Source organism: Macaca nemestrina, chromosome 6 (genome assembly GCF_043159975.1).
Source record: "Macaca nemestrina isolate mMacNem1 chromosome 6, mMacNem.hap1, whole genome shotgun sequence".
Taxonomy (NCBI): Eukaryota; Metazoa; Chordata; class Mammalia; order Primates; family Cercopithecidae; genus Macaca; species Macaca nemestrina.
In genome coordinates this window covers 64,042,143-64,056,125 of record NC_092130.1, presented here as the reverse complement: position 1 = coordinate 64,056,125, position 13,983 = coordinate 64,042,143, and the positions used below count along the sequence as shown (strand labels likewise).

The window sequence follows — 13,983 nt, the reverse complement described above, 5'->3', positions numbered from 1 at the left end:
ACATTCAAATCCAGGAAATACAGAGAACGCCACAAAGATACTCCTCGAGAAGAGCAACTCCAAGACACATAATTGCCAGATTCACCAAAGTTGAAATGAAGGAAAAAATCTTAAGGGCAGCCAGAGAGAAAGGTCGGGTTACCCACAAAGGGAAGCCCATCAGACTAACAGCAGATCTCTCAGCAGAAACTCTCCAAGCCAGAAGAGAGTGGGGGCCAATATTCAACATTCTTCAAGAAAAGAATTTTCAACCCAGAATTTCATATCCAGCCAAACTAAGTTTCATAAGTGAAGGAGAAATAAAATCCTTTACAGATAAGCAAATGCTTAGAGATTTTGTCACCACTAGGCCTGCCTTACAAGAGACACTGAAGGAAGCACTAAACATGGAAAGGAACAACCGGTACCAGCCATTGCAAAAACATGCCAAAATGTAAAGACCATCGAGGCTAGGAAGAAACTGCATCAACTAACGAGCAAAATAACCAGTTAATATCATAATGGCAGGATCAAGTTCACACATAACAATCTTAACCTTAAATGTAAATGGACTAAATGCTCCAATTAAAAGACACAGACTGGCAAACTGGATCAAGAGTCAAGACCCATCAGTCTGCTGTATTCAGGAGACCCATCTCACACGCAGAGACATACATAGGCTCAAAATAAAGGGATGGAGGAAGATTTACCAAGCAAATGGAGAACAAAAAAAAGCAGGGGTTGCAATACTAGTCTCTGATAAAACAGACTTTAAACCATCAAAGATCCAAAGAGACAAAGAAGGCCATTACATAATGGTAAAGAGATCAATTCAACAGGAAGAGCTAACTATCCTAAATATATATGCACCCAATACAGGAGCACCCAGATTCATAAAGCAAGTCCTTAGAGACTTACAAAGAGACTTAGACTCCCATACAATAATAATGGGAGACTTCAACACTCCACTGTCAACATTAGACCGATCAACGAGACAGAAAGTTAACAAGGATATCCAGGAATTGAACTCATCTCTGCAGTAAGCAGACCTAATAGACATCTATAGAACTCTCCACCCCAAATCAACAGAATATACATTCTGTTCAGCACCACATCGTACTTACTCCAAAATCGACCACGTAATTGGAAGTAAAGCACTCCTCAGCAAATGTACAAGAACAGAAATTATAACAAACTGTCTCTCAGACCACAGTGCAATCAAACTAGAACTCAGGACTAAGAAACTCAATCAAAACCGCTCAACTACATGGAAACTGAACAACCTGCTCCTGAATGACTACTGGGTACATAACGAAATGAAGGCAGAAATAAAGATGTTCTTTGAAACCAATGAGAACAAAGATACAACATACCAGAATCTCTGGGACACATTTAAAGCAGTGTGTAGAGGGAAATTTATAGCACTAAATGCCCACAAGAGAAAGCAGGAAAGATCTAAAATTGACACTCTAACATCGCAATTAAAAGAACTAGAGAAGCAAGAGCAAACACATTCGAAAGCTAGCAGAAGGCAAGAAATAACTAAGATCAGAGCAGAACTGAAGGAGATAGAGACACAAAAAACTCTCCAAAAAATCAATGAATCCAGGAGTTGGTTTTTTGAAAAGATCAACAAAATTGACAGACCACTAGCAAGACTAATAAAGAAGAAAAGAGAGAAGAATCAAATCGACGCAATTAAAAATGATAAAGGGGATATCACCACCGACCCCACAGAAATACAAACTACTATCAGAGAATACTATAAACACCTCTACGCAAATAAACTGGAAAATCTAGAAGAAATGGATAATTTCCTGGACACTTACACTCTTCCAAGACTAAACCAGGAAGAAGTTGAATCCCTGAATAGACCAATAGCAGGCTCTGAAATTGAGGCAATAATTAATAGCCTACCAACCAAAAAAAGTCCAGGACCAGATGGATTCACAGCTGAATTCTACCAGAGGTACAAGGAGGAGTTGGTACCATTCCTTCTGAAACTATTCCAATCAATAGAAAAAGAGGGAATCCTCCCTAACTCATTTTATGAGGCCAACATCATCCTGATACCAAAGCCTGGCAGAGACACAACAAAAAAAGAGAATTTTAGACCAATATCCCTGATGAACATCGATGCAAAAATCCTCAATAAAATACTGGCAAACCGGATTCAGCAACACATCAAAAAGCTTATCCACCATGATCAAGTGGGCTTCATCCCTGGGATGCAAGGCTGGTTCAACATTCGCAAATCAATAAACATAATCCAGCATATAAACAGAACCAAAGACAAGAACCACATGATTATCTCAATAGATGCAGAAAAGGCTTTTTGACAAAATTCAACAGCCCTTCATGCTAAAAACGCTCAATAAATTCGATATTAATGGAACGTACCTCAAAATAATAAGAGCTATTTATGACAAACCCACAGCCAATATCATACTGAATGGACAAAAACTGGAAAAATTCCCTTTGAAAACTGGCACAAGACAGGGATGCCCTCTCTCACCACTCCTATTCAACATAGTATTGGAAGTTCTGGCTAGGGCAATTAGGCAAGAGAAAGAAATCAAGGGTATTCAGTTAGGAAAAGAAGAAGTCAAATTGTCCCTGTTTGCAGATGACATGATTGTATATTTAGAAAACCCCATTGTCTCAGCCCAAAATCTCCTTAAGCTGATAAGCAACTTCAGCAAAGTCTCAGGATACAAAATTAATGTGCAAAAATCACAAGCATTCTTATACACCAGTAACAGACAAACAGAGAGCCAAATCAGGAATGAACTTCCATTCACAATTGCTTCAAAGAGAATAAAATACCTATGAATCCAACTTACAAGGGATGTAAAGGACCTCTTCAAGGAGAACTACAAACCACTGCTCAGTGAAATGAAAGAGGACACAAACAAATGGAAGAACATACCATGCTCATGGATAGGAAGAATCAATATCGTGAAAATGGCCATACTGCCCAAGGTAATTTATAGATTCAATGCCATCCCCATCAAGCTACCAATGAGTTTCTTCACAGAATTGGAAAAAACTGCTTTAAAGTTCATATGGAACCAAAAAAGAGTCCGCATCTCCAAGACAATCCTAAGTCAAAAGAATAAAGCTGGAGGCATCACGCTACCTGACTTCAAACTATACTACAAGGCTACAGTAACCAAAACAGCATGGTACTGGTACCAAAACAGAGATATAGACCAATGGAACAGAACAGAGTCCCCAGAAATAATACCACACATCTACAGCCATCTGATCTTTGACAAACCTGAGAGAAACAAGAAATGGGGAAAGGATTCCCTATTTAATAAATGGTGCTGGGAAAATTGGCTAGCCATAAGTAGAAAGCTGAAACTGGATCCTTTCCTCACTCCTTATATGAAAATTAATTCAAGATGGATTAGAGACTTAAATGTTAGACCTAATACCATAAAAATCCTAGAGGAAAACCTAGGTAGTACCATTCAGGACATAGGCATGGGCAAAGACTTCATGTCTAAAACACCAAAAGCAATGGCAGCAAAAGCCAAAATTGACAAATGGGATCTCATTAAACTAAAGAGCTTCTGCACAGCAAAAGAAACTACCATCAGAGTGAACAGGCAACCTACAGAATGGGAGACAATTTTTGCAATCTACTCATCTGACAAAGGGCTAATATCCAGAACCTACAAAGAACTCAAACAAATTTACAAGAAAAAAACAAACAACCCCATCAAAAAGTGGGCAAAGGATATGAACAGACATTTCTCAAAAGAAGACATTCATACAGCCAACAGACACATGAAAAAATGCTCATCATCACTGGCCATCAGAGAAATGCAAATCAAAACCACAATGAGATACCATCTCACACCAGTTAGAATGGCGATCATTAAAAAGTCAGGAAACAACAGGTGCTGGAGAGGATGTGGAGAAATAGGAACACTTTTACACTGTTGGTGGGATTGTAAACTAGTTCAAGCATTATGGAAAACAGTATGGCGATCTCTCAAGGATCTAGAACTAGATGTACCATATGACCCAGCCATCCCATTACTGGGTATATACCCAAAGGATTATAAATTATGCTGCTATAAAGACACATGCACACGTATGTTTATTGCAGCACTATTCACAATAGCAAAGACTTGGAATCAACCCAAATGTCCATCAGTGACAGATTGGATTAAGAAAATGTGGCACATATACACCATGGAATACTACGCAGCCATCAAAAAGGATGAGTTTGTGTCCTTTGTAGGGACATGGATGCAGCTGGAAACCATCATTCTTAGCAAACTATCACAAGAACAGAAAACCAAACACCGCATGTTCTCGCTCATAGGTGGGAACTGAACAATGAGATCACTTGGACTCAGGAAGGGGAACATCACACACCGGGGCCTATCATGGGGAGGGGGGAGGGGGGAGGGATTGCATTGGGAGTTATACCTGATGTAAATGACGAGTTGATGGGTGCAGCACAGCAACATGGCACAAGTATACATATGTAACAAACCTGCACGTTATGCACATGTACCCTACAACTTAAAGTATAATAATAATAAATAAATTTTAAAAAAAATTATGTTTATGTGTGTGTGTATGTATATGTACATATATTTGTATGTATATGCAGTTGTGCATCACTTAATGACAGGGATACATTCTAAGAAATGTGTTTTAGGCAATCTGATCCCTGTACAAATGTCATAGAATATACTTACATAAACCTAGATGGTATAGCCTACTACACACCTATGCTGTATCATATAGCCTGTTACTCCAAGACTATAAACCTATACAGCATGTTACTGTGCTGAATACTATAGGCAATTGCAAGACAATGTTAAGTATTTGTATATTTAAACATAGAAAAGGTAATGGATTGCACTACCACATTATGATGGCTACAGCATCACTAGGCCATAGGAAATTTTGGTTCTATTTTAATCTTATGGGGCCACCATTTTATGTGCAGTTCATCGTTGACCAAAACATCATTATTCAGTGCATGACTGTATGTATATATTTGTTACTTATTAGCACATTAATATGGATTTGTATAAAGAAATTTCTAGTAATGCCCAAATAACATACATAGATGCATTTTTAATTGCTTCTGGAATAGATGGAGAATTTTAAATAAGTAGATTCCAAAGGTCAAAACAAGTTTAATATATGCCTATTTGCAGCTACATTAAACACACACACACACACACTCTCACTCACATACTCACAGAGGCAGTCAACTGTTCATGAAATATTAATAAGATTATATTTTACAATGATATTTAAAACTTGAAACATACATACAAGACAATGAAGTGTGATAGCTCAGAGCACAGGCTTGGATCAGATAGAACAACATTTGACTTCTAGCTCTGGACTTTCTGAGCCTTGGTTTTCTTATGTGTCAAGTAATGATAATATCTACTTCTTTGTGTTGATTAAATGAGAATATATGTAAACTACTTGCCATGGTGCCCTGTACACACCATACACAATAAACTATTATCATCAGTATTTTAATTCAAAATTCCTTCCCCTGAACACAACTTGATAAATATCCTTTGGGTTTCTGTTCCAGCTTTCAAAAGTTGATTTAGTTTGTAATGTAACTTAGTGTAGTATAAATAATACCATAGAGTGAAACAACCATGTGTAGCAGTGGTTTGATGGGAAAATACAGTCACAACTACAGTTTGAAAAGCCAGAAACCCTATTTTTCCCTCCTGAAGTTATAAAAGTAGAAGTAGTAATCCTCTCTCCTGGCATCCTTTTATCTTTTGAAGAATAGAAGTAAATATATCTACATATCCAAGCCAATAGTTGTCTTTCTGGATTGGGGCTTTTTGCAGAGCAGGCCTGCAAGGGGAATGAAGATCAGAAATGGAAATGAGGTTCCAATGACAAAAGGTAGTGAAATGCTGTGTGTGTGTGTGTGTGTGTGTGTGTGTGTGTGTGTGTGTAGAATGCAAGGGGAGTTGGATAGAGAGGATCATGTGGGTGTAAAGTGGAAAGATAGGCCTAGGCCAGGGTGATAGATGTATAGAACTTCTTATGTTATGTTATGTTATGTTATGTTATGTTATGTGTAATGTTATGTTATGTTATGTTATGTTATGTTATGTTATGTTATGTTATGTTATGTTATGTTATTTTTTGAGATGGAGTCTCGCTGTGTCGCCCAGGCTGGAGTGCAGTGGCCAGATCTCGGCTCACTGCAAGTTCCGCCTTCTGGGTTTACGCCATTCTCCTGCCTCGGCCTCCTGAGTAGCTGGGACTACAGGCGCCTGCCACCTTGCTCGGCTAGTTTTTTTGTATTTTTTTAGTAGACGGGGTTTCACCGTGTTAGCCAGGATGGTCTCGATCTCCTGACCTCGTGATCCGCCCGTCTCAGCCTACCAAAGTGCTGGGATTACAGGCTTGAGCCACTGTGCCCGGCCCAGAACTTCTGATTTTAAAATAAGCGTGTAAGCTGTACACTATTTCATGAAGTTACTCTTGACATTTTGTTGAAATTAAATAATGAATTCATCATATTTTATGAGACCAACTTTAAGAAAACTAGCTGGATTTTTAATGGTTTGCTTCAACATAATAGTGGTATATAACAGTACAATCATCGAAGGCTATCAGAATATCTATGTTAGAATTTTAATGATTATAGAAACTGGAATATTCTGTATATATCTGACACTTATAATTACTTGTTCTGGGGTATCCATAATAAAATTTATGTCATGTGGTTTTTGGGGTCAGTACTTTCAGGTATAAGCCTGGTGTATAACAGTGAATGCTCTTAGAAGATTGGGTCTGTATCTTTTATATCTGTAAATTACACAATGATAGGAAGTTAATATGTTAGGGATTTAATAAGTATGTTAATGATCTATAAAGATAATATGCTTTATTTTTTGATTGGTTTGTCATGTTTTATTGGTCTGCTTTCTGCGGGAATACCATTATGATATAACTTGCCAAGGAGTCCTAGGGTGTGAAAAAACAGTCTTCCCTTTTTTATTATGAGAAGTTCAGAGACCTTCTGAATATGTTAATGATTACCACTAAAGCAATTCTTAATAATTTTTCCACTAATATGGGTTGTAAAGTTGCCAGACTCACACAGATGTGAATACTAGGCTCCCTTGCTAGTTGAGTTCTTGTTACTGAACAGCAGTCTTACAGCTTTCTGTTAGTATGATTCAAATGTGGGTCTTAGAAAAATGACAAATTAGCATAGACCCTGGACCTCTGGGTCATGGTAAAAATAATCCCTGAATATTAAGGATCTATGTAAAGATTCTTAACCTGTGTGGGGTCTATATTCAGAAGATCTGTGAAACTCCTGAAATTGTCTGCCGTATTTTGTGTATATGTGCACACATTTTTTCTGTGAAGCATGTGTGAGTACTTTCAAGTCTATAACCCATGAAAGGTTAAGGACCAATGGATTTGTAACCTCTTCAGAAGTCTTTTACATTGAGTAACCATTTGCCATCTCATTTCCTCGCTATATTGCATATACTTCTGGAAAAATGTAGATACCATGTATTTTTTTATCAGTCTTATTTTTATTTTCCAGAAAATTGTGGCCTTTTCATAATATGGTGTTATTTTTTATGTGATTCGTATTTTAGTACAAATACCATGTTAATGTGATTGATAAAATGTGAATGATTTATGAAATTTTACTTACATACCCAAATTTGTTGTTAAAAGGGACAAAAATGAATTTTTTTGTATTTTACATTCAGTCCTTTTCATGGAATAGAATATTTTAAAACAACTTTGGCTTGAATTTTTATTTATCATATTTAGAAAAACCTGCTTTTATGAAAATACAGAACCCCCACTCTGTGGCTCACAGATAGTAGTAGTGCATTATATAGGGTAGCCTAAACAGTGGTTGATTATTGTGTTTGGGAATATTTCATTCTCTCTGAACTGGACTTGAGAGTCAAACTTTGTCTTTAAACCTTTAGCTATTGCTTTCTGGACCTTTGTATTGCGTAAGGGATGCAAACTTCTTGGAAAGTAGAACCACACAGTTGTAAATGAGCAGGGAAGAAATAGAAAATATAATTATTATCTTCATTAATGTTTTTGAAGTAGACAATGAGTAATTTCATAATTACAGTATTCACTCTCATGAAATTTACCAACTACATTAATGAGCAAATGTGAAGCTGTTTTGCTAATGTGGAAATTAAATTTTTGAAAACAAAAATTTTTTATTCTGTCACCAAAGAAAGAAGCACATTGGTTATGTTAATAAATAAAAATAATAGAATGAACAGTCATTCATTGGATGTTTAATTGTTACAGGCACTTTTATATATTACCTTATTCCATCTTAACCACTATAAGAATTAAATAATATTGCCATTTTGATGAGGAAACTAAAACATATAGAAGTTTCTTCAAGGTGTTGTATGTGACCTTCAAAACCAGGCAATAAATGGTTGCTCAGTATTTGCTAAATTAATTGCATTGAAACATCTTTTTATCTCTGATCTTTTCATTGGTATTTTCATTTCCTCATTTATCTGCACTTAAATTATGGCCTCAATTTTGGGACTCCAGACCTCAGTATACATAACATAGGAAATATACCCAGTTAAATGTCTACTGCATTGTTTCCTGCAGTGATTCTTCTTTTTATAATCAAAGCAGTGTGTAGCAAGCTTTTATCATAATATTTTAGAGAAATATGATCTCTTTTATAATCCTGTTAGTGAAGTGAAACAGATTTTCTATACCTTCATCCCTACTTATTAGTCACAAATTATGGGGCTGGAGATCAGTTGAGATATTAGAAGTCTTTTCTGCACAGTCTTCTATGCAGATAGAGAAGGATTTTCATTTTTTCTTAATAGTTCGTGTTGTTTTTACGAAAAAGTAATCCTTAATATAGTTTTTACCCACATTGGTTGAGTTTGAAAGAAAATATATTTTATTGACATATAATAATTATACTTTTGCTATTTCTCATTTTAAGGTATTGGCATCATTTTTAAATAGTGTTTGAATCTGCAAATGGATATCAAATTTGAGTGTTATCCAATATAAGAAAAAGAAATGAATACTTGTATAGTCAACATTTAATACAAATGTAAGTACATAAAGTTTATATTAAAGAAAATACTTCAAAGTATTTTAAGTATTATAGCTAGTATTGATGCAGTATGGTCAAATTCATTTAGTGAAGGAGTCATTACTGCTACATCTAGCTTTTATAAAATTTGAAAAATTCATGAAGATTATATTAAATATTTTACCAATTTGGGAGACCAAGGTGGGTGGATCACGAGGTCAGGAGATCCAGACCATCCTGGCCAACATGGTGAAACTCCGTCTCTACTAAAAATACAAAAATTAGCCAAGCGTGGTGGCATGTGCCTGTAGTTCCAACTACTCAGGAGGCTGAGGCAGAAGAATTGCTTGAACCCGGAGGCAGAGGTTGCAGTGAGCCAAGATCATGCCACTGCACTCCAGCCTGGGCAAAAGAGCGAGACTCCATCTAAAATATATATACACATATATATATAATTTATATAAATATAGTACTTAATTTAAAAATAGCATTTCCTCTTATTCTCATTTGTTTATAATTATACTTCTAATATTTCTTATTGTAATTAATATGGAGTCTTTTAAAAAAACATTGCTTTTGTGAAGAAAATTTGGAGATGAATATTGGAAAATATACTGAATACCTGGAAGGAAAATAATTTTTTTTTGTCCTTCTTAATATAGAGGTCAAAATAGAAAAGCAATTTCTAAAGTTGCCATTCGTGGGAAAGGAAAGGCCTTATCATTTATAGAATTTGATATCAAGGGAACAGTTCTGAAGTAAAACAATCCAGACCATTACCACACTGATAATTTTCTCCAATTAGGCAGATTAGAGGTTTAATCCTAAAAGAACCCCAGTATCCAATATTTTTGCCTACATTTTTAACATTAAGGAAATCCTTTTTTAAAATTTATATTTTTAACCATCACACGAGATTTTTATTATTGGAAAAAGAACAGACAACAAATTAGAAGGTTTCTCATTGAGGACGATTGAGTTTTTAAATGTATGTTAACAGAAAGTAGGAAAACTGATCACACTTAACATGTATACAGTACTTATATGGACTGGAAAGTTGGTTCTTGTGCTTTCAGTAGAAACATAAAACAAATATGATGTTCTCACAGAAATAGTTTCATAATAGGTTATGTTTTTGTATAAAGTCCCATATTTTCACCAGAACTATTACAAACATTATAGTCATCAGCAAATGTTACACATGTCTAGCATAGAAATTTCTTTTTTTGTTGTTGTTGTTTGTTTGTTTGAGACGCAGTCTTGCTCTGTCACCAAGCTGGAGTTCACTGGTGCAATCTCTGCTCACTACAACCTCCACCTCCCTGGGGTTCAAGTGATTTTCCTGCCTCAGCCTCCCGAGTAGCTGGAACTACAGGTGCACACCACCACGCCCAGCTTATTTTTGTATTTTTAGTAGAGATGGAGTTTCACCATGTTGACCAGGATAATCTTGATCTCTTGACCTCGTGATCCACCTGCCTTAGCTCCCAAAGTGCTGGGAATAGAGGCGTGAGCCACCGCACCCGGTCCTAGCCTAGAAATTTCTAAAGTGTATATAAATTAATCATATCAATTCTAAATTACAATTTTCTTAACATTTTTTAACCTGTTCTTCAGTTTTTACACTATATTTTTAGTCCAAAAAAAGATGATAGGATTTATTAGGATATTTTGAGGGGAAAGATTTTTAAATAGGTCATTTTGAAGATACTTTTGAGTAGACATAGTCATTACATAGTTATTAAAAACCAGAACTTTATATATTTTTATAAAAGGATTTCTAAATTCTAAAAGTAATAAATGACCTTAGGGAAGATTTGGAAAATACAAACAAGTATAAAGAAGAAAAAAAAGTTCCCCCAATCCCACTGTGCAAATCAACCACTCTTTTTTTTTTTTTCCATGCCAAACTGTAGCCAGCTTTATTAAAGATACTTTCCATAAACAGTCATGGTATTTCAGGCAGGACATGGGCAGACATTCATTAACAGTATACAACAACTTTCAAACTCCCTTCTTCAATGGACTACCGAAAATCAGAAAGCCACTATAAAATCCAATGAAGTCTTCATCTGATGCTCTGAACAGGCAAAGTTTAGAGTGAGGGTTGACATTTCACATTTAGCATGTTGTTTAACAACTTTTCACAAGCTAACCCTGACTTTCAGAAAGTGAAATGAAAATGGTAGAATTTATCTGAAGATCCACAATCTAGAAACGGAGCCACTGCTCTTTTGACAGGTGCCATCTCAGTGGCATCACTGGAAAGTCCAGATTGCCTGACACACTGGTAACCAATGAGTGGGGGTCAGGTCCCAACAGATGTCTGGGTTTAAGGGAGTTAAGTCTATGCTGAAAGGTGGAAAGGGAGAAGAGAACATAAAAACTAATTTGTTTTTCCATACCACAAGGCTTTTGTGCCAAAGTGGTCATGTGTGTCAAAGTCAGGGAATCCCTCCTCCTGGAAGCCAAGAGGAAGTCTCTCAGAACTAGAAGGGAAATATGTTTTCCCCACATCAATCCAGCTTTGAAGACACTCTATTAGTGACGTATGCCCCTTCTCCTCAAAACAACAATGAAGTGTTCTGTGTGCTAACAGTATAGCTTAAAAAAAAAGTAAAACAAAATTCTGCATTTTTATGAAACTTGATAAAAATTGTATTTCAAACTGTACAGTCACCAGAAGTACAATTATCAAAAATGAACATACTTCACTTGGCATCTCCATCCAGCACCTTCAGCTTTCTGTGCCTGGTCTGTTTTGACATCTCCATTTTCCCCTCCTTGCCAGCATCAGCTTTTCCCTTTTTCCCTTTGGGTACCTTCTCTCCCTTCTTGGCAGGGGACTTTTTAGGCCTGAGCTCTGGCTTTGGAGGAGCAGTTTTAGCAGACAACCTCACAGATCTTCTCTGTGGTTCGTCTTTTACCTTGACTTTATCTCCTTTAGCATCCCCTTCAGTCTTTCTCTTGCGATGGTGGTAGAACATAGGTGCTGGGCATAGGATGCAGCGGCATGCGGGCTTTGGTCGGTCTAGGGGTCATTCCTGCCTCTTCTTCACACTGCTCCAAATCAACCACTCTTAATAGTGAACTCTTTATAAATACCACTGTGTACATTTAAGTTGTTTATTATTTCTCACTGTTAAAAATAGTTTTTCCTCATACAATTTCTAAGGATGATTCCTGATGACAGCAAAATGCAGTTTTCTAAAGAAATTTATCCAACTTGATAAAAGCAAGAGTTCTTCACTTAGGACAGGTATATGGGCTAGCTGTAAGAGCTTCCCTAATTTCTGTTTGACACAAATTTTCTTGGAAGTAAGGAAAGTAGAACCATATTCCCAGGAAGCATTCTCTTGGTGAGACAGAATAGAAGAAAGAATACATACTATGAGAACATTTTAGGGACAATTCTGAATAGTAGAAGAGTAGTAAGGGCTCCAAAAGAACTTACATTCCTTCTTTTGTCACTGGAAAATCCCAGCTAGCTTTGAATAGGTTGTTGACTCTACCCCCATATTAATATTCTTAGAGTGTGTTATAGATTGAATTGTGCTTCCTCAAAATTTGTATGTTGAAGCTATCTTTCCCAGTGTGTCTGTATATGGAGATAGGGCCTTTAATGAGGTAATTAAGGTTAAATGAGGTCATAAGGTAGGGCTGTAATCCAGTATGACTGGTGGCTTTGTAAGAAAAAGACTAGCTACCAGGTGTCTGCTTTAATAGAGAAAACCTATGAGACAAGACCATCCAAAAGCCAAGGAGAGAAGCCACAGGAGAAACCAGCCCTGCGGACAACTTGATCTTGGACTTTGAGCCTCCAGAACGGAAAGTCTGGAGACTGTTGTTGAAAATCTGGAGACTGTTGTTGGTGGCTGTTGTTTAAACCACCCAGTCTGTGGCGTTTTCTTATGGCAGCCCTAGCAAACCAATACAGATAGTTTTCTTTCTTTTTTTTTTTTTTTAAACTAGTAGTGCTGTAGGCAGAATAACAGCTCCCCACAGATAGAAACTGCTAATCTGTGGACTATGTAAGCGTTAACTTAAAAGGAAAAAAGATTGGGAGACTCTCCTGGGTTATCTAGGTAGGCCATAAGCACAATAATAAATGTCCTTATAAGAGAGAGGCAGAGGGAGATTTGACACAGACATATGTAAGAGAAGTTGCTGCGATCACTAAGCCAGAGACTAGGATAATGGCCACAAGTCAAGAAATGCTGGCAGCTAGAAGGAGGAAGAGGCAAGAAGCAGATTCCCAAGAGGGAATGCAGCCCTCCTGACTCCTTGTTTTCTGCCCCGTGAAACTGTTTTTGGACTTTGTGAAGAATACATTTCTTTTCGTTTAAGCTATTGAGTTTGTAGTAATTTGCCTTCAGCAGCCATAGGTAACTAATGCAAATAGCTGCTGAAAATACCAAATACTTTTCAGTGTCTAATGATGTAATCTTATGGTTTTTGAATCATATCATGTTTGCTTTCTAATTTGTGAAGAAATTTACTATGTCAATATACTTTTCTATTTTTTTGTAAACTCTACCTCATGCTGGTATTTTTTTTTCATACATTGACTGATTTGATAATATTTTGATAGAGGTTTTTTATTAAGGAATTAAATAGTCTCTACTTTTTCTTTTTTATACTGTCTTTGTCAGGTTTGGCTCATAAGGTTATATGTTAAATTGTTTTGGATACACAGTGGGAGCCCAGGTTATTCTAACCTTGAAAGTCAGTTATCAAAGCTGAAGCTTCCTATGATAGACAATTGGGAGATAATTTTGGCTCTTAAGTAGAAGAAGCCATATTAAAGTGTGTTTTTTAAGATAATATAACAGTATATCCATAAATTGCTTATAGGTACTTAGGGAGCAAAATCAGGCATTAAAGTTTCAGAAAACAATCTAGGTACTGAG

At 36.4% G+C, this 13,983-nt stretch overlaps 1 protein-coding gene across 6 annotated transcripts in view; it reads left to right on the top strand.

Annotated features, from left to right (window-relative positions):
* Window positions 1-13,983, top strand: part of LOC105500004 (COMM domain containing 10) — a 269,943-nt gene that overhangs the window by 164,739 nt on the left and 91,221 nt on the right. The window contains exon 6 of one of the 6 annotated variants that reach the window (XR_011624764.1): window positions 8,978-9,091. The exons of the other annotated variants lie outside the window; for them this stretch is intronic. The gene's annotated coding sequence lies outside the window, so the exon portion shown is untranslated. The remainder of the gene's footprint in view (window positions 1-8,977; window positions 9,092-13,983) is intronic. 6 annotated transcript variants of the gene reach the window in all.